A 22,696-nucleotide genomic window follows, 5' to 3' on the forward strand; every position below is an offset into this window, starting at 1 on the left:
TTAACAATAACAAGCCCTTAGTTTGACATTAAGCCTCACTGGTTTGACAGTTTTAGAGAACATCTTGTGAAACAAAGGCAGGATTACACAGCCTCTCTGTCACTGAATCTTCATTAGCTGTCTACAAATAGAAAACTGTGACCTTTTAGAATATGCAGCATTAACCTTCATCCATAAATATTTACTAACTATTGCTGGCATTGTGGGAACTATTTTCTTCCCACAATGCCAGCATTAGCACACTGAGTTCTGGTGTAGGTTAATAATGTTAATGACATTTGATATGCCATCTCTATATGAATCAATTTGCCTTCTCTCATTTATACATTTAGATGACTGCTCTATTTTGGATAATAAAATGGAGGTTCCATGAGTCTCAAACCATAATGGAGAGAAGCCGATTATTTCAGTATGTGTATTGAATTGCCTAAATGGGATTTGCTCCAACAGGTAAATGTAATTAGACCAAGGGTGTTGCAGGGGGACGGTGAATTAGACCTGTAGATGCAGCAGCGGCGTGAAATTTTGAAGAAAGTAATGCTGTCATGGATGTTAATTGCGTATTTCCAATTCATTTTCACAATGGACATTTAATACATTAAGACATGTTTGCATACATATTGCACGCACACCTGCACGTCATAATAACCAAGCAGCAGGCTATAACATCTATCTCACTTCATCACAAGTAATCTAATAATACAATTCCTTGCTCGAGGCATCCACTGAAGTCAGATGAGTCTGCAGCATCAACAGTGATGATGACTTTGTGCCACAGGGAAAGGAACAGATTTTTCATCAAAAAAGGGAGATTTTGTCAGCATAGATGAGCTGAAAATCACTAAAAGCTGAGGCAACTTTAATGGTTCCCTGTAAACACATTTCAAATTTACATCTTACTATGATCATTCATTTTGTGGTGCTGCTGTTTTATATGCAGTGTTTAAATATTTGCTGGAAGGTTTGATGCTTTTTTTTTCCAAAAATCCTTTTCATGCAGTTTCTTACAGAGAAAAGCAGTGATGCAATGGGTTTTCTTTCTGATGTGCCACTGTGAAAAAAAAGCCTCTTATAAAACAGAAAAAATATATAATTATAAATAGCAACTTGAATTTCTGCCTGTCCTCATCATCACTGGTGCTGCTATAGAGACTCAGCTCTGATCAATGTGTTCGCTTTGTTGATTAGCAAAGATTTATATCTGCAGTAAATCTAATATGAGATATATCTTCTGAATTTGAATCAACATGCTTTGGTTGCTTTTTGTTGTTTGTTTTTCAAAATATATCTTTAAGTGATGATACACTAAAGTATGGGTCGATGCAGATTACATACTAGTAAAGTTTTTGCGAAAAACATACCATATATATTAGATAGTCTTGGATATATGGATTTTGATGTTATGGCTTCCTAATCTTTACATATCAAAGTGGGAAATTAGTTGCGATTAATAAGATTAATGATGGCTGAATCCATTTGTTTTTTTTGCGAATACATAACCCTGCATGATGGGTCACCAATATGGCTTCCTTGGACATTTGAATGGAACTGAGCCATCGTTAATGATATCAGTTACACCTGTGCTTTTCCTGCTATCACAAGTCAAAATGTCTCCTTCCTCTTTGTCGTGGTTAGGTTTAGTGTTGTACATACTAACTTCTCTTTTCATTTCAGACCTGTTGTTCCACACCTGTCCACCAGTTGTCACAGTATCCCGCCTCAGCTAATCACCTGACCCAGTCACCTACCTGCCCAGCTGTTCATTAACAATCAGCCACAACATAGTGGCTAAATATCAGTCACTGTCTGTCAGATTGTCTAATGTTTCTTATCACCCCTTTCAGAAAGCAGATTCTCACTATTCTCACTGAGACTCCAGCCTGCCGTGTGGTTCAATACATTCACTGATAAACCTGGGACTTATTGAATTACATTGAATAATTACCATATAAAAGTTAGTTTTCAGTTTCACCTCTCCCGCCGTCTCGATCGCACATACATGTCCTTTCTCTCACCTCTCACTCTCTCTCTCTCTCTAAATTCTTTGAAGGGTCAGTTAGATTATATTCAAACATTGATATCATTGAGTTAATTTCATTTCCTGGTAGCAACACAAGTTCACCAAAGCAGCGTGAGCACCTGAGCCACATCCAACCCTGGATGAGAGGAGGGTCGTAAAAGAGGGTTGACTGACGTGGGTTGGCTCACACAGATTATGGAGTTTGACACTGTGTCGGTGTGAATGGGGTATTAATGTGCTGGTCTTTAATGTGTCCTTCTGATTCATTAGCCTGGCCTGACTGCCCTCTCATTTCTGATTTAAAGCTGCCTTATGACCTAGTAAAGACTCTTTTTACCACACTTGTTCTGTCTCCTGAGTCTGCTTTTTGGCACCAGATCTGTTATCCAGTGTTACAACACTCTGGGATATAATGTCCATCCTACATCCTATTGCAATAGACTTCTTCACAGCAGACATTTTGGCATATCAAAGCAGAAAAAGAACAGTCTATTAAGGTAGCAATGAGTTTTAACTGATCACTTAAATATGCTAAGGGTGCAGGCAACAGCTGCAGATCGTTGTTTTGCATATTAATTGAATCCTGAACGAAATTAAGAAAATGAAGCTGGACATGCATTATGTTCTACTGTGAGTTTAATCATGTGGTAATGTCCTGTCGTCATCATAGATCTTGTTAAGTGACTAATACTTGAGCTGATATTAGTCATTCAATTGTAGTTGCTGGCTGTTTTTTTTTTCATTGCTGTATTTTTACTTATGAGGACAGTCATAGCTGCAAGGAAATGCTTTCCTCCGAAAAAGGTGCATATTAAGGAAGATAACACATTTCCCCTGCCCTGTTTCCGTCAGCTGATTAATTGTTAAGCAGATGAAATGGACTTAGAGATACTTAAAATGGAGATGGCTCACATTGAAATGCAACTAGAGCACTGCCACTGGCGGATATAATGGCCACTGTGTTGCTGAGGGAAGTGGTGCAGATGTCCAATCCCCAAATATGATCCTGTAAGTCTCTTGACAGCAGTTCTTCAGTGTTTAAAGGCCTGAAAATATGTTTGTATGGTGGTGGTGGACCTTTTGGCTAGTTTCTAGCAAGTTCCACTTCGAAAACTTTATCATAAGGTAGACTAAATGTTACACTGCTACGCTAAGCCAGGCTTGTGATAATTCCTAAATATCTAAGGCTAGCAAGCCCATGACCTAGTGCCTGGGGTGTTGCATTAGACATGAAAAATGTGACCTAGATTTACCTGGGTGAATGTGAACTTTCCTACTTAGGGTGTGTGTGTGTGTGTGTGTGTGGTTGACTCACCACCAGGCCACTGTTTGCTTGCTTCCCGCAACCAGCTCACTCGGACCAGGCGAGCTCTCTGGAGTCGTTCTGTTGATCCAGTTTTGATGTGGATGCACTCAACTCAAACCCAAAAACCTCTAGCAACAGATGCCGCCACCCCCCCCCCCCCCCCCCCCCCCCCTCCCCACCCACCCCCAGTCTTCCTAAACCACGCCCACTTCAAAAAGACATTCACCAAAATAAACTGCTAAAGCTTAACCATCACACTAATCATTTTGTCAACATTGCTTGTATCTATTTTATGACAGATTGCAATCATTCATTTTTACAACACTGATGGCTGATCATGAATTAAAATGTCCAATGGAAAATATACCCTTCATATGCTCTCTTTATTTTTTAATCATCATAAATACAAAAAAATTTATTTGATTTTTAGGCATTTTGAGTTTATATGGTAGTGAAAGTAAATATACACACAAGACATGCAGGAAGGGGAGATTAGGATGATATGCAACATAAGCCCCCTCCTGAAATCATACCAGACATATCGATTTATTTGAACATTATTTTCACACTGCTGTCATGTTACCAGACCATCATGTCTGAAATCTGAGAGCAAATATTTGCTTTTCATTAGCTAGTGTGCAAACAACTTTAACATTGTATAGTAAGAATTAGCTAACCAGACTCTCTACACACTAACTTCAACTGCAGAACAACTTGTCTTAATCCTAAAACAAAGTTGTTTAACTTGCATTACAGTTAGCTAACCTCCTCAGGTGACACTAGTGAAAAGTAGTGTCCAATTTGTTGTCACATTAACAAATTCATTGTGGAGTGACATGACTGTATACTCTATGATGACACTTGTCCATATGAATAAAAATTACCTCCAGGGCGAATGAGGTGCACAAATGCAGCATAAGTACCACACAGTCAAGGCAGCTTTAGTTTTAGTTCAATTAGTTTACTTGTTTAAATTACAAATAAGTGTTTTGTTTTGTTTTTTTCCAAAAAAAAATAGTCAAACCAGATTTTATAGTTTTAGTGGTTTGAATATTTATTTGTAAGCCCTTTTTGGTTTTGGTCAGTCCCTAAAGTCAAAGTACCACTTTGACTTTGCTTGGCTTCCTGTGACTTTCTGAAATCCATCATGCTTGCACACATGGTTGACCATGGTGGGTGCTGAAGTTATGGGTGTCTCATTAATGTGGCTTTCACCTGGGACACAGCTGACAATAAAGCAGCAGCAATGTGATTCTGCTGCAGTAAACGTTATAAATCTTTTTACCTACAGCAGTTTTATAGCTATGGCCCATTCTGTTGTGGTATCACTGTATGCATGGCGTTATTATTCTGGGTATAAGCCTTGTCCTTGTAATGTCTTTTTTGTTGTTGTTTGTTTATTTGTTTGTTTGTTTTTTCACCAACCTGCTCAGGGACTGTAGATGAAAATGATCACTTGGATAATCTGGCACTTTCAAGTCATAATAATGTCAATTAATTTGTATCCCTGGTGGATAAATGGAAAGATAAAGTAAATAATATTGGGATATCCCAAATATATTCAGTATTAGTCAGTATGTAAACAAACTACAAGCCTTTTAAATGTTTTAGGATTTTCTAAAATATTTATGAAGACAATTAAAGTGAGATTTATTGTTGCATTCACTGGAGCAAAAAGGCACTGAAGAGCATTATGGATTTACAGCTCCTATGCTCCTATGACGGAGAAATAAACACGTACCTTTTTAAATAAGGATCTTGTCATCTAAATCCTGCTTGAATTTGTTTACCTCTACTATATAGGTTCAGGATGAAGAAATATTACTTTGAGAGCAATGTCACCCCACTAATTTAGACAGAGAAGATTTTTTATGTAGATTTAAAATTACTTCGTGGCTCCAAAGCTTCCAGAGGTGGGAAGACTGAAATTTCCCTGTTGGTTTTCCATCACTTTGCTCTCTACTAACCTTGAAAGCCTGTAAAAAAAAACAAATATATTGAGAGTCCACTAGAGGAATGGTCAGAGCTTTACTTTCTCAACAGCTGCTTGCACAAATTGATTTTCAAATCTTTCTAGCAATGACAAGCAACTGAAGCGTTAAATGAAGTGTTCTGTAAATGTAACATGAGGGGGGAGACGAGCCGGTGTTTGAGGGTTTAGTGACCTTGTCAGTGGAGACAAAACATTAGTCATGGTTAACTGTACTGATGTCTTGCCAGGTTACTTGACGGATTAAAGCACAATCAGAGAAGCATCAAGAATTATCTGCATGACTTATGAATCAAACTTGCAAACCATGGTTTCTGTAATTGTAACCAGATGAAAAATATCATTAAATAAAAAAAATATCTGAAATTTCAGAAGTTTGCCTCCAATAATACACTGAGAGCAAGTTTTAAACAAACTGATGATTCATATAGATGAAATTAAAAAGATTTTATGTAAAATAAATAAATAAAAGATTTTATGGGGCAGAGGCTTCTTGATGGTTTTTTATGATGAGGTTTGCTACTGCTGTTGGAGGGTTAGAGTTAGGGCATCTAGGCATCTGTCAAAACTGAGATTAGGCTGAAAGGTTCTTTTGGCATCATGGTAGCCTAGTGCATAGCATATACCAACATCCCCTTTTTGATTCTGAACAAGGATCTTTGTTGTGTGTCATCCTGCTCTCCTTCTCCCATGTCTGTATCTTCTATGTGAACTGTGCAATGAAGACAAAAAACCCAAAAACTTGTTTGTTTCAAACTCTACTCTTCATGTAACTATTGCTTCAATGGCATTTCCATGACTATACTCAACATGCAGCTACAGTAGTTCTACTGAATCATACTTACACATAGTAAAGCGTTATTGTGTAGGTTTACAAGAGATACCACCTCACTAATGGGGACTTGTTTACTTCTTCCTACTTCCCTGGATTAGTGTATAAGATCCCACACTGCAAGAGTTTAGATTTTCATTATGACTGTATGCAGTTACACATACAGATATGCCTTTGTATATGTAACATGTCATGTATCTCAGTAAATCTGAAAATGCTGCTCATTACCATCTCAAAATGTTTTTTACAGAAGGTGATAGTTGCCATCACAGCTTACTCCCTCTCTTACTGCTAAAATTAACCAAGTGTCCAACTGCAGCTGCATATGGAGGCAAATTAAACCCATGCCAGATAGAGATTAGATGAGAAATTGGATAGGCCTGTCTGATTTGCAGTAAATGAAAGAGAGGTTGCAAGAGGAAACACATGGAAGGATTAGTTTAGGTTTATAAGGCAGGGTTCACGAAACTAATCTTCACAGGACTTTTGGCGAGTGAAAAGTTCACTTTATTGCATAACACCTATGGATAAATAGATTGTTGTTATCATAATGGATTTGGTAGTTTCATCAGTGCAGGGATTTCCCTTCCCATTAAATGGGTGACAGATATATTGCATCTCAATATTCATACAGATTAAGCTTGAGATGGCCTTGATGACCAATCATACTTCTCCATTCACATTAATTTGTTAATTATTTCATTTCTGTTCCTTACCCACCTATGGTCTTGGGTCATTGTGAAAGAGGAAGAAGTGTAAGCAACGAGTGAAATGCTAACAAAATGGAAAGAAGAAAAAAAAACAACAACCCTGCAGGTTATTTTTTATGTGTCACAACCATTATAAGTCAACAGTTGTGCTCCCAGCGCGCTGAGTAAATGTGGGCCCTCAGTAGGTGGGCCTTCCCCATGGATAAGCCAGTGTGAGAGCAGAGGAGCTAAGCACTCTCCTGCTGCAATTAAACAACAGCCCATCAATAAATGATGAATGTCAAACACAGCATGATGTTTGGCCTGGTAAGCAGACTCGTATCCTATGTAGATTCATGGTCACAGCAGGGCAGGAAACAAGGGATGGTATGGTGGAAACACAGTGAGAGGAGACAAGAGGATGTTAAGGGGACCCTGCTGCAAATGTCACTTTGTCCCTTTCAACACTTCTCAGAGTGTGACGGTGGACACTGAAGATGCAGCAGCAGCTGTCATTTCTTAAGCCATCCGCTGACATTTGGGATTCTGGGCAGCTTGCCCTATGCCGGCACAGGAAGCGGGATGGAGGACAGGGGTGTAAGCCAAGGGCATAGTGGAAGGGATGGCTCAAGACGATCGCTGTGGCAAGCATCATCACAGTAGCACCAGAGAGTATAACTGTAATTATACACCGTATTTTCCACTTTAAGGTAGAACTTGAACTCTACAACTTTGCCTGAACTGACCTTACAAAGGGTATTCAAAAGGCCAGAACACCTGAGAACAATTTAACAAAGTATCAACTAATATTTCATGCCCTCCAACGAAATGTGTCACCAAGTCACTTACGTAACTGATTCTGTAGCAGCAGAAATCAATGATATTGATATCACAGGACTAACTGCCCTTTCACAACTTTGGGTTCCTTATCGTGTAAACTTTTCCAGCTGGAGATGAGTGAGCTGAGTCAGAGTTACATTGTTTTAGAACCTCTCTGAGTGTGGTCAAAGCCACACTAAATGGGTAGAGTTGCTGCTCACTCCAGCAATAAAAAACATTCTGCCCACTTAGATTACACTCTCACTGTGCAAAACACTGTTGACAGGCAGTCTTTAAAATCTGCTTTTCAAAGTAACGTGAACCTCCAGCCACATGGAGAGGATGTGGGGTATCTAACAAAGCTCATCGTGGGTGAATTTTCCGATACTGACAAATAACGTACATGTACTGTACATGCTGCTCGTATGGGTTCAGTTAAAAGTCCTTCCAAGAAAAAACAACAGAATCAGTCATCTCAGCAAATGCCCCAAAACAACATATGTTTGCATTCAAGTGATAGAGCCCTCTAGCAGCCGTAACAGTAAAGCAGACACAACACAAGAGACAACTGTTTCCCACCAGCAATGGTTTCTTTTAACCATGACCATGACCTAACCTAGTTGTTTTATGTGCCTAAGCCTATCCCAACCTTCATTATAGTGTTGTATGATATGAAGTGATATGTAAGTGATGTACGTCATCCTGTAGATATGGGCGCCGGATCAGAAAACATCTTTATATGTCATTCAGAAGGACTATGTATTAGTCGTTTTAATTTGGAGACACATACTTAATATGGTATTTTAACATGAAGATGCACATTTCATTGCAAACAGTTCAATGGGCCACATCTCAAAGAATGCAGAGTCAAACAGGTTTGAAGAAGCAGTGCGCATCTTCATTAGAAACTGAACTATTTGTAACAATTTGTCCTTTTCTGTGAGCGCCGACCTCCGTCTGTGGAGTGGCTGAAGCGCAAGAGATTCCTTCAACTATGCATATTTCATTATTTATTTTATGTATGTTAGAACTTTTACTGACAAATGTGCTTGTAACAATAATGTATTGTTTCTCCCTAAAGAGAAAATATCTCGGAGCACATTTGTCAAGACAAACTCACTTGTTTGCAGAATTGTATAAAAATTAAATGACATTATGTTTAGAAGTACATGAAAATGAAATGAACACGAGTTAAATCATATAATTTTGTGTGCAGATTTAAGAGCTTTTAAGACTGTCTGAGTGAGGTTCTGGATGAAGAACTGGATAATGCTTTAGTGCTGTCATTAGAGGGATAGAAAGGTTTTGTGTAACTCTTAATAGGAATTAAGTCCTGTGTACTCTAAATATATTTAATGAGAATATGCACAGAAACTCTCACCATCTGCTCATCTTGTCACTCTCTGCTTTGAAGTGAAAGCACCCATGGGTGTTTACTGTAAATGACTGTCTGATAAACTTTGACATTATTGCTTTCTGATGTGTCTGCAATATGTTGGACTTAAGAGTGACATGATCTCATTTCCCTTTTAGGAGAGCCATTAGGCACCAGTTCATACTGTGCCACTGTATATGAGTGAAATCCATCAGAGCCACATGACAAGAGATTCCCAGATCCAGATATATAACGATTATCAGTAGAAACACAGTGACACAGCAGATATCCTCCTGTTCCACCGAATTAAGTTATTTTTAGTAAAGCCCTGCCTCTGGTGTTTGTCAAGTCCATGTGAAAGCACGTAGTTATTAGCCAAAGTAAGTTTAGAGCCTGAATGATAACATGTCCTTTGAGCAGTCACATACAGTTGTAGCTGAGGCACCACAGCTACAAAAACAATCTTCCCTTCGCTTGACATCATGTCTGATGTCATTCTGTGTTTGTCCCACAGTTCAGGACACAAAACATCAACGATGAATTGCGTGACAAGAGGATTTTCAGAGACTGCCAGCTGTATGCCTCTGTGTCATTAAAAAACTAAATATCTGGAGTGGATGTGTATAAAACACCACAGATATTTGCTGAGACTTCATATTTGTATGTGGCTGTTTAAACTTTTGAGATTTTGATATATGATATAAACAAACCCCTCCCTTCCCTGCCCTCCTCCATCCAACCCTGAGGTGGGTAAATGTAAAATGTTTACCCATCATAACAGTCTCGGTTTAGGCTATGAAATATTTATTTTGCAGTGTTTTATAACCACAAGAATAAAACAAACCTGTATTTATATAGTATATGCTACATACCAAAAAAGCTTCTTTCCCATCTAAGAGTCAGTTTTTTCCAAAAATGCAAAACCATGTCAACTTTTACATTTCACAGAATGACAGATAGACCCTTAACGTGGTTGTGTACTTTTTCAGACATACCTGTCAGATGATAATATATTCCCATTAAACCCCCTTCCCCTGCACCTTCCTGACATCAGATAAGGGTGGGCTGTGCACGGCCATTTCTGTAACTTTCCGAAACGGACAAGCTGACATTCACACCCTCTTCACACAGTTATTGGCCAGCTGTGCGGAGGTGAGAAAGGGTTTAACACAATTATTTATGTCACCTTTCATGTGAACAGATGAGTGCAACTCTATGAGTGCCTAAAATATGCACCGTTATATTTAAACAATATCGCATCTCCCTCCTCTCTTTGTGACGGTTGGCTTTTCATTCACCTTGGAGTGAAGCCATTTGGAACAACTATTAACACATTTGATTCCTGACATGGTCGGACAACACGTCATAAGAACCAGCTCTGAGCAACCATAAATAGAGCTTTAATCACATTCTCATCCCGGTCAGATTACAAGATTTCATTTCCAGTATAAAACTCTAAAATCTTCTCTGTATATTAGAAAACAATGCTGGTAAAAGTGCATCCTATTAATTAAAGGTACCCGGTAGAGTTGATGACCACTAGAAGCACTATAGAGCAATGTTTTTATCATCTGGTCTGTATTTTGTCAAAAACTAAAAAGATAACAAAACAAAGTGGATGTGTTAAAATAAATGCAATTAATAAAACAGAACAACATCAAACACCATTATAGTGGGTGCACCAACCAAAAACCTAGTTTGTTGAAAACCTCAACTTGTCCTAATTCTGCCACACACTCCTTAAATTCTACAACAAATGTAAGAAAGGACAACAGAGAAATGTCTCAGGCAGAAGGACAGATTGTCTGGCTTGAGTTCTCCTCTTTTGTAGGGGGTTCTGCTCGGTGATTGGCTTCACAAATTCAAAGCGCCCAATGAAGCGCTGAACCAGGAGCTCACAGTGGAAACTAATCAGCTGATGGGGACCAGACAAAAGAAAAACACAACACAATGAACTAAAACATTCTTCATTTTACTGGCTACCATATGGAGTTTCCACACCTTGAGAACCAATGTTTTGGAGTGTGTCTGCGGTCCTTTTATACAGTGATGTTATGAAATGTCACTGTGAGATTAAAGCTGTCACTGGTCATTGTTGCTTCAGCCACTGTTCCCCTGTCAGCTGTCAGTGGTTTCTGTGCGTCAGGAGGGAACGGGACCATGACTGAAGCCTCACAAACTCATCCAAAGCTCTGTGCACTGGATTGACAGACAGTTGTAAACACCCTCGAGCAACAGCAATGGAGGATGATGTGCAAACATGTGCAGACTTACACAAAAAAAATCACAATCCACTGTCAGCTATCAGTGAAGAGTGCTGATTTGGGACACAAGACGAGTTTTTAAGAATTTACATTTATGAAATCATGGCCGGATTAAAATCACTTTTAATTATTTCACTTGTGCAATTCAAGCATCAATCTTTGGTGTGAAATGCCATATCGTGAGGAATGATTCATTAGAAATTGCAAGCTGTTTTTATTAGGGAATCTGTCAAAAGTTAATTGAACCTAACCTTGGCTGCACACAGGATGCCTTATTACTCGCTATCAATCCATCAAAAGGTCTCAATCCATCATACTTGGCCAGCTGGCTGTTTGAGAGTGAGTGCAAGAAATCAGAATACAGTGGTGTGAAGAGAAACAGCCATATAAACATACAGTAGTAGATCCATCCTTCTGCTCAGAGGATGAGCTCTGATTAACCGTGGCTTCCTAACTGTGTCATCTCCCAGCATGAGAAAAAGCAGGTGAGAAAAAGAGGAAACAAGGAAGAAAGTGACAGGGACACAAAGAGAGAGAAGTGCTGAGATAAATGTAAACATCTGAGAACGAGAGAGAATAAACCCTAAATATACAGCCCCCATAAAACTGAGAGTAATTCAAACCATGGATGCACAAATTTGTTACAAATGTTCCCTCGCTTTTTTTCCTGCTCACGTTGTTTGCCACTTGACGAGGAATGTGCCCTGTCAACCCAGGACTCTCCTCTGACTTGTCAACAACCAAAGCACACCTCCCAAGCCTTGCCAACTGCCAGGGCAAATGAGATGGTCGGTTGATCTTGTGAAGGGTTTGTATTACCCCGCATGCAACAGAGAAGCTCTACTGCCTCTTTCAGCTGCGCTATTGAGGGAAGTGTTTATGTGCCGATCAGGGTTTAACTGTGCCCTCAGATGCCTGAATTTGTGTAACTTTCTCACCACCAGATTTAGCTGCCATCTGTACGGTGTCAGCAGCTCAGCATCAACATGTTCTGTCATGTCATCGTTAACAGTAGCAAGCATACAGCAAGTTCTTTGGGGTTTAATTGGAAAATGTGTTGCAGTCACCATTTATTTGCTATTTCTAGACGTAAATATGTCCACCTATGATGGTGAAGATTTGCATTTTTAATTTAACACACTTTTAATAATATTCTTCTTACTAATATTCTTTTTATTCTTAATATTCTATACATTTCAAAATACATTTATTACTGATTTAATGGTGTGTTCAGACAGAGCACAAAGCCAATTTTTTCACCTCACATCACTTGCGCATATTTGAGCGCTGGACTGTATATTTGCCCCAGACAGCAACTGTACATTAGCTGTAAGCTAGCTAGCAAAAGACGGAGCGGTGTGTCTGTGTGTTTGTGTTCAGCTCATCTTCAGTCCGAACTCAGAACTCACCAGAGACTCCAGTTCTTGCTGTTATTTCTCTCCAGGCTCTCTCATCATAAAGCCTAGGATACAGCAGTTTTTTAGTCAAGATGAAGCAAATTCTTTCCGTTGACTTTGTATGTAATCACGCCACGTCTAAATATTCACTTTGCATTCTGTCTACGCACAATAAGAAGAAAAAGTTGAGAAAGTTGGGGGAATTTCATGCAGTTTCACTTAGAGAGTTTTTCTGGCAATAAACGATATAAACGATTGAAAGCAATCAGTCTATGTGGTGCTTTCAGCCTAATTGCTTCCGTGTCTCTAGATTGGATCCAGGACTGGCATCCTACACCCAAAACCCACAAGTAGCAAACTGGCATTGCTTTCTGCCAGTGTCCCTTTTATTATTATTACACCATTCAAATTGATGATTGCAATTTGAGCTTAGTTGCAGAGATATTAACAAAGGGACTCAGCATTAATCTTTATCACAATGAAAATTACATTCAGTACAATGTGATCAAAATCCTTGTTTGGTAACCTCCACCCACACACGCTTTCCTCAGAGACTCATCTAATCTTATTTATCTCTGGTGCAATCCCTTTAATTTTGGGACACAAAGATGAGTGTCCAAGCTACAGTGTCACATCAGTCATTCATTGTCTCTCTCTTTCCTCCCTCTAACTCACATTCACTCTAATATACACACACACACACACACACACACACACACACACACACACACACACACATGCATACACACACACACACACAATAGATTTGCAGAGGAACAGAAACCAAGGACAGCCTCTTACACCCAGCAGCCCTCAGGCTTTGTGGAGCAGTGCTAGTGGAAAGGGCAATGTGACTGGCATTCCAAGTGAAGTCTCTGCCTTTGCCCTCGGTCTGGCTACTGTGAGCATGTTAGATACAAAAAAAAAAAAAAAAAAAAAAAAAGATATATAAGTGCTGCTCATGATGGCAAACAATACTACAGGAGGCACAGATGGACCCATGAGGCTAAGATTAAAAGAACATCTGTTTCTCATGTAACTCTCTGGCTAGAAAACAAGACTACTGAACTGCTGTTCTAAGCAAGACTCAGGCCTTCAAACATTATGTAGACAAAAGTTATACATGTTTTACAGGAATATAGACGATGAACACAGTCTTAATATATAATTTGTTTTATGTATATTTTGTCCATACATTGTTGTACATCCAGCTACCATGACAGCAGCCAAATTAAATCAAGCTAATAATAGATAGTGTCACTCTGTACAGTAAAAATATTGTTTTGAGAAGCTAATCATTAAATTACTGTATAACAATGTTATATATTACATGGGCATTCATGTGATACATCTCTAATGAATAAACTGAGTAAAAATTTTGAGATTTACTTTAAGGAACATTTAAAATATGCCAATTGTGGATATTTGCTGTTGTCTCATTGATAAAACCACAGTCTTATTGTTTTGATTATAGGAAGGTCTATTAGCATTTACATGCAAGAAAAGAAGTAAACAAAAGCTGTTAACCTTGAGACTGTCCTCACACTAAAAACACTGGTTGTTTCTTCAAGAATCTTAAAGGATAAAACTGCTGTTATTCTTATTGTCAATTAATCCCATGAAAAGACCAAAACCCAACAATGTATTAGTCTTTCTGTTAATAACTTCTCTACCCAGTCAGTTTTAAGCCCATCGATTCCTTCTGAAGATGGCTCACAAATATAAACCTTCATTTTTTTTAAATAGCAGTACATTTCTTTTAACAGCTAGGCACTTTGATTTTTTAGCTAACACTACCCAAAGATGCCTAAATAGAGCATTTATTGGGGACTTATTTCAGCTGTGGATTTATACACATATGGTGCTTTAGTGAGTATTTCCAGCAGCAGGATGGTGAAGGACTGACTCAAAATAGTGCCCATGTTCATTGGAGTGAAAGAACATGTCACCCATTACAACGATGAGGCTTTTAAATGTGTTTCTAAGTTTTTGAACAGTGGAGCTCTATAGCCCAGAGGAATAAACTACATCATGCTTTGGCTACACACACAAAACTTTTCAGTGTGTGAAGAGACTTGCAAAATGTCAGCCCCAGAGACCTGAGTTTGCATCATATCCCATCTCCTCTGACAACAGTTGACATTGTTTTCTTTTAACCGTGAAAACAACCTTTACCTAACCTTAACCTTAACATTTATTCGGCTAAACCTGGTGTGTCGTTGTGTTACCAATGGTAACCTAGGGAGGGATCATTTTGGGATGCTCTGACCTATTTTGTTATTTAGGTATGAGGATTTATTGGAGACTTCCATAATGTTTCTTGTGCTATTCCAGCAGAGTGTTTTCTTCTCTCCGTATAAAGAGTGTGTGTGAATTTAATGTAACTGTAAATACTGCCTTTTTGTGTGTGTGTTACAGTATGGAAATAGCTGAGAGAGCTAAATCTGTACAGGTCTGACATGCTTTTTGAAAATGGTCCATTGGTTAAATGATTTGAGGGCGCAGTATACAGTATATACCTCATGAATAATGCAGTAACCTTTTACATTGGCGCGTAGAGAACGGTTTAGCACAAGGTTCATCTGTTTTACTCTGACTGAGGATCTGCTGGGAAAGTGGGTCTAAAATCCTCCATGGGTTGAACACAAAACACTGCAGAGAGCCCATTGTGAAGATGTCACACATTTGGCCCACTCAGTGACGGCAGAAGTCCCCGGGGTTCAGACACATGCAAAAATAGATCTGCTTTGATTGACAGGCTGAAATACAACCAGGGATTTTCATTGAGAGCTGTGATTCACATATTCGCTGAAGAATGTGTGTGAATGTTCTGTGAATATAGGCATTTTTAAAGACAAACACAGTCAGAGAGGCTAGCTGTATGACACGTATAGCTTTCATGTGAGGGCACATAAACATGGTAAATGAATTGTAATCTGCTGATGCAGGGACATGGAACGTCACATAAAGCCTAATGACCTTGTCATCTGCCAGAGGGATGGTTTGATTGACGGGCCTTTTCTTTCTGACAGCTGCCTCCCAGAACCCAGCAGCTGAAGTAAAATAATGGCTCCCCTGGATTGGAACAAGAAACGTCCAGGCGTATTTCATCATCACGCAGCAAGTTTTGGGGATGTGAGGACAGTAGTTCACACGTTGCCGGTTTGGACCAGTCACCACTCGCATCACAAGAAACCAGAATTGTGTTTTGACAGGCTAAAGGGAAATCACAGCTATTACATCAGTCAGAGGTCAGCTCCTCCTAGTCATATCTAGCTACATCTAAGGCCAGTGTTAGCTTTGTTTTAACCAAGCCATACATCATCAGCTATGTTTTGATTTCTCACTTAAGCTGCAGATATGAAGCCATTTCCCATGAGCTTGAAGCAGGCCAATCCTATAGTGTTTCAGTTTTTGTCACAGGCCTGTCAGCAAAAATGAAATGCCGAGATAACGGTGGTATTTTCAAGCAATTCAAATGTCAATCATCAAGATTTCTCTAAATGGTGTTTTGCAGCACTTAGGCATTCTCAAACATCTTTGGCATGAGACTGTTTTGTCATGTCCACAGCTGCACACCACACATCATCACTAATGTGTCCCCGGCACAAGCTCAGGGGTCAAGAGGTCCAGCTGAGAGATGGCTTGAAATGATGACATCATTAGTTCTGTGCCACTGGGCAGCATGATGGCAGGCAGGGTGGCACTGCAGGGTGGAAGGACAAAAATAACACTAGTGTAAATTTCTGCCTTCTCCTCTCGGCCAACGGAAACATGCTAGCATTCTCCATCTAGCACTTCGCTCTCATGTTGTGTCTGGCAGTGGACACTCAGCCTGATCTCACCAAATATATTTGGTTGTGTCCAAGGGGGATGTTGAAATCCAAGGTTAACAGTGTTTGTGTTGGCAGCTTTATGAGATATTTGCTTCTGTTTCATGTCTGTCCAAAGAAGATGACAGGGCGATCTACGTGGGGGCACTCAGACAGAATACGTAATTTCATTCAAAGGCACATTAACTTTGAGACAGCTAATGAAAGAGATGGAAACAGAGAGACAGACAATTTCAATTGGTGCCAGTTGAAACGGGCGGAGATAGTTGCCAAGGAGATAAGTCCTGTGAGCATGAAGTGTGACTCTGCGTCACTGATTTTTTTATTTTTTGTTTTTTTAATTCCTCCCTCCTGTCCTCAATGTACTTCAGTCATTCCTTCCATGTTGCTACGTCAGACATCATGTTTCAGCGTCACCTCTCACCATCACCAAGGAGACGTAGGTGGGGGCTTTGCCTGTTTGCCTGTTTTCCAAGATCACCATCAAAGTCATAGCTTCATGTGTGATGAGTGGAGGAGAATATTTCTGACTGTCACCAAAGACGTCCCCCTCCTGTTCACAGCTAGTCAGCAAGTGTAAGGATGTTCTGTCAGCACATGCCGCTCTGAGCGTGCACACACACACACGCACACACACACGCACACACGCACGCACACACACGCACGCACACACACACTTTAGGAGGGTGATGACATTTGAGCTTTGCTCGGCATGTCACCATTTACCCAAATCTGCCATGAAAGCCATATTTTGAAGTGGTGGATGGATACGGGGTGACATTTAGAGATTCTGACAGAATTAGTTGATGGGTCTTGCATGAAAACACTTTGTTGAGTTGTGCTCACATATACAGAAACACTTCACAATTGCATGCATAAATAAATATATGCATGTCCTCCCCCCCGCTGTCCTGTGCCGCACAGTTACGCAAGCAAGGACACAAACTTCTTTGACCCTAGGTTTCTATGAATACTGTCACTGAAAAAATCCATATTATATTAAATGGATAAATTCTATTTGAGGAAAGCAAAAAAGCATCAAAACTTAACAACTGAGAGTGAAATTCATATCCATGCAGGTCCACCACATTATAATATCCCCTGTTACATGACCTTGTACTGTAGGTTACAATGCACACGTCTTTTAGTACGTCCTAGTCACATAAAAAAAAGAATGATCAGAATTGAAACACCACAGGCTGAGATTAACTGTCAAGCTTTAAAATCCTGGATCTGACATTTGCCTTAATGCAATTTGATAATGTCTTTCAATAGATCCTCTCTGCCTGTTGACATCTTTTAAACTCCATGAATCTAATTTTCAACGACTCTGAGGCCAAAATTTACGGAAAAAAATGAGTGTTTATGTCACTGGCTTAATGTGGACATAAGCTACTCGACAAACACTATTTGGGACATTAAGATAAAAGAGGATGTGAGGTAATACAATAATTAAATTAAATAATTAAAATATAGCCACCAAGCATCTGTCACCATATGTATTTATGCTCGTTCAACATGAAAAATGTTAATGAAAGAACTCTAAACTATACAGAAATGTGTCCGCAGAAGATGCGGACGATGCAGAGAAGATTCTGAAACTTTTCCTGTGGACATTTTCCTTGTGCGACAAAGCCGAAGCCGAAGAAGTGCCGCTCGAACATGTCGCGGCTGCATCCTGCAGACATTACACTTAACTTTCTGTAACAAAGTTTTGTAGTATCCAACATTCCTCAGGTGATGTCACTTGAGTAAGTTTCTCAGACATTGCAAAGTTCCTCCAAAGCTTTATAAAAGTGTTTTGTTTTTTTACAGGGTGTGTAGTACACAGTGTGACTGGTGAATTGAGTTTAAATTCAAAGTGCAGGTGAGGCACATTTTCAAAGCTGCATTTTTGCACCTAAATGTGTAAAACAGTGATGACCCTCCGCGAGACATTTGCTGATTCCAAATGTACAAACATGTGGTGTGACAGAAAATGTCAAGACACGCGCTGCAGGGACAGGACTGAAAACAAAGGACTGGGAGGGCTGCAGCAGAGAGCCTCATTAGGAGAAAGTCAGTGAACTACAGGATGAGACACTGCACACGACAGGACATGAAACGTCTAACCCCTGCTGCTCCCTCCTCGAAAAGCCCCCGTTATTTGAACTCCAATGAAGAAAAAACTCAGTTCAGAGAGACAAATGTCCCCATCAGTTCTCCTCCGATCTAATGGATGTCTCCAAGGGAGCAGCAGCAAGGAGTATCTCAGTCATTCATTCCTCCTTCCCTTATCATTCACAACACCTTCCTGCCTGGCAAATGTCAGTGTGTCATAGCTTAAGACTCTGCAGTGCATGTGTGTGTTGCGTATGTGCTTGAGTGCGTGTGAGTGAGTAGGGGGGCATTGAGAAATCTGAGTGCGAGATGGATTGAAGCGGTGATGTGGAGGCAGCAGGATAGCGAGGGTAGAGAGGACAGCTACCGTGAAACGTCTCCCTCTGCCCCTATTAGTCAAAGCAATTCAATCTATCATCCTCCCCTCTGCTCCTCGCCCCCTCGACTCAGTTGTCACTCTGCCCTCAAGAGTGTGATGGATAGACTCCACTTGCTGTTTATTCCAGCGCCATGAAAGAAGCAGTCACTCCTTCAACAAATATTGTAATTGTTTGTTTTAACTTACTTGGAGTAACAGGCGAGTGGGTTCAGCGCAGCAGCACACATTTAAAAAAGTCAATATTCCTGTTTTTTATAGATTAAAGTACATAGATTGTTTTTCAGAGTATTAATGAGCTATACAAAACTTTAAAACAAAATTAATTTGCACAGATTTGAATTTATGTGTTCATTTATGAGTCAGTCATTAACTAAAAAATGTTTTTAAAAATTACAAGTTAAAACATTTATCCTTTTAAAGGGTGATCTAACATAGTGGTAGCATTAGTTAAATAAATAAACACAACCCAATAAGTACTGATTTGGTAATTTGGTAAATTAAAAAAAAAAGAAATTTATTAATTTATGTTAAAACTGGGCTAAATCTAGTTGAAAAGTGAACTTTTTTAGACTTTCAGGCTAAATATAACAACTGCTCCAACAGCATTTCAATGAATACTGAAACAGGTCTAACTTGAGGTGTACTGTATTATTCTTATATGCACAAATGATCAATAATCTGGCTCATCAGATAGATTACGTGTCAGAAATTTTGGTCCCATGCTGCAGTTTAAGCAGTTCTGTGATATAGCTTCTGTCAAAAGATCCATTTCAAACTGAGTTGGTTTTAATATTATTGTAGCACGAACCATATTGTCTGTATCTTCTGATCTGTGGGTTCATATTCTTCCTTTTTCTTCTTGTTTTCAACAGTCCAAAGTGACTTTTTTTTCCTTTGTCAACATTTTTAAGGGAGGAAGTAGTCTGTCTAGTTTGAATAAAACTTTATTTAAATGGTCAGAACAACAAAACTGAGGAATCCATGTTTACATTCAGACCTTTTGATTAACCTGTACAGTGTAAGCACTTGCTGAAAGCACAATTAAAACATGTTGAATGATTTAACACAATGTACAAGATTAATAAAACTGTACAGTGCCTATGCAGCTTAAAAAAACATAAGTTATGATCCAAATGTGATGATATATTTTGACGAGCAAATCACCAAATCAGTGCAACACGGGAAGTCTTAATTTTAGTAAAATACCAGCAATTATCAGTGTCCTCATAACGATATATATGGTATCAAATGTACAGTATGTTGCTATCTTTTGCTCTTTGTTAAGCATCATACATTATTTGAGCGCAACAAAGTTGCAACTGAGAGGCTAAAAGTAAAAGATCATGTGTACAACTTATTCAGCTCACATGTTAGCCACCACATACCCATACAGACGAGATCAAAGGCCTTCTGGGCAGTCAGTAAATAATATCCTGCACATCATCACATAATGTCACTCATCTGTAGTCAATCATGAGCAGACGGACCAGTGTGACTGCCATGTTAATAATGTCTTCCAATCAATCATTTGTGGATATGTAGTGATAACTGCTCGCGTAATGTCACATGGGAGGAGATTAAAGGTGAGCTATGACCTTTCCTGGATTACAGACAGACTCGGTGATCTGTTGGGACTCAAGGACACACCTCGCTGCATCTTTAAATATTCCTTCAGTGTCTCTACCTAAGCAGAGAGTGCAGAGGGAGAAGATATTACCTCGCTGCTGCTGCTGCCGCTGCTGCCGCTGGCATTTATCAGCCTGCTTTGACTGATGTTCCATATGCCCATTGTTTCTCCTCGAAGCCCAATTTCAGTTTCATTTCATTTGTTGACAAATTTCATCAGCTCAGACAAGACAAGCTAGCTGTGAAGTTGTCTGTTTAAACCATTCAGGTAGAAATGTTCGGACTCCCTTTGCTCACTCTCACAAAATAGAGGAAAATTGCAAGTTGTCTAGACAGGATAAGACCTTGGAGGGGTGTTTGTCCTCCGGAGCGTGACATGAACTGACCAGTTGTCAAACACTGCCCCCCTGTGGTGAAATGTGTCCACCGTGCTGCAGAATATCCACTTAAGGCTCTTATCATTCTGTTTTCCTCCTCTGCAGTCAGCATATCTATTGTGCATTATCCCATCTATTCATTTAAACTTTATGTTTACTTAAAATATTCAAACCCAAGTCTGCATGCTGCACCCTGATATCAAAAGGAAAAATTCAAGATGTTTTTGTCATATTTTTGTACATATTTCCCCAACATTCAGCCTGACATATTAGGTATCTTTGAAAACTGTGGGAGCTTCACTAGAATTTAAAATACAGCTCTGTGGGTTTGGACAATGTTTGGCTGCACAGTATGACTTTGTAATGACTGACCCAGCTGCAGGCCACAGCTTGTTTACCAAAAAACAGTTTGTTTGTCTGGAAGTCGGATATTCAGAAAGCTCTCGTCTGAAATTTCTGCCATAAGATAAAAACATGTTTTGTACCTCAAAGCATGAAATTAATGACAAAACACGTCAACCCACAGTAGATTTTTTTTTTATCGTGAATATGGCCTGAAGTGCAACATGCTTGAAAGACAGCACAGCAACAGCCATTTCTAGCCTCCACAGGAATTATGTTTGGGTGTAAGAAGTTATACAGTTTATTGTTGTGTGCTTTACAGATCTGAAATCGATCCACAGGGCGACAAGAATGACCTGCTGCTCCTCATGGTTTCAGCCAAGAATGTGAACAACATTGACAGGTTGTTCAAAGAAGGCTGAAGTGTATCTTTGTTTTTCATGAACCTTTCCAGAGAAGTAAAAATAACCAATTTGATTTCCAACTTTAAAAAATGTTTCTAAGGTAAGCCAGGAAAGCAGCAGAGAGAACGAATAATGAGAAAAGCCTCAAGGCGCTATGTAAATGATCCACCTTGCTGGATTTTCTTCAACAAGCCACAGGCTGGATTTACGGGGTAATCCCCAGAACGCCTGCATGGAGGACAAATGAAGTGAAATTTGGTTCCAGTCAGAATGAAGTGCAGAAGAATCCACCTCGAAATGCATCACAGCATGTGGTTACTTGATAGATGTGTTATTTGGTAAAGGATTTGCTGACTGCTAACGGTAATGTCCTTCACAGAGATGCGCTATTACAAAAACATCTGCCTATATGTAAATTTAGAGCTGCTCTATTCAATAGTTTCATATAAACAATAGATCACCTCTGCGGTTCTTCTCTGTTCTATGGAGCGTTTCATCATCTGTAAGCTCATTGTATTTATGATCTGTATTTTGTTTTACAGTCTGCAATTCTCATCACTTTCATCAGCGTCATTTCCAGCCGCAGCAGACAGCTGTTTTCAGCTAAAAGGCTCTGATAAACCCATTATACACTCCTTGCCCAGAACCAGGCAAGGTTAGGTGCTAAATGGTGAACAGAGTGGAGCATTTAGCAGCTAAAGAGCCAGACGATCCCTCAGGTGTGTGAGGACAAAACAAGAATAAAAGAGGAGTGAATGTTGGAATTGCATTCATCAGGTGGACACAAACATGACTGCTAATGCTAATGTTGACCTGTGTCTGCTGGATGTGTTTATAAGAACATGTTTGCAATGTCAACTTTATATGGTGATAATCTGTCAGTGTTGTTTTTATTATTTTTAATTTGTGATGGTAACACTTACTACTGATTGTGAAGGCCATT

Source organism: Thunnus albacares, chromosome 4, assembly GCF_914725855.1.
Source record: "Thunnus albacares chromosome 4, fThuAlb1.1, whole genome shotgun sequence".
NCBI classification, from domain to species: Eukaryota; Metazoa; Chordata; class Actinopteri; order Scombriformes; family Scombridae; genus Thunnus; species Thunnus albacares.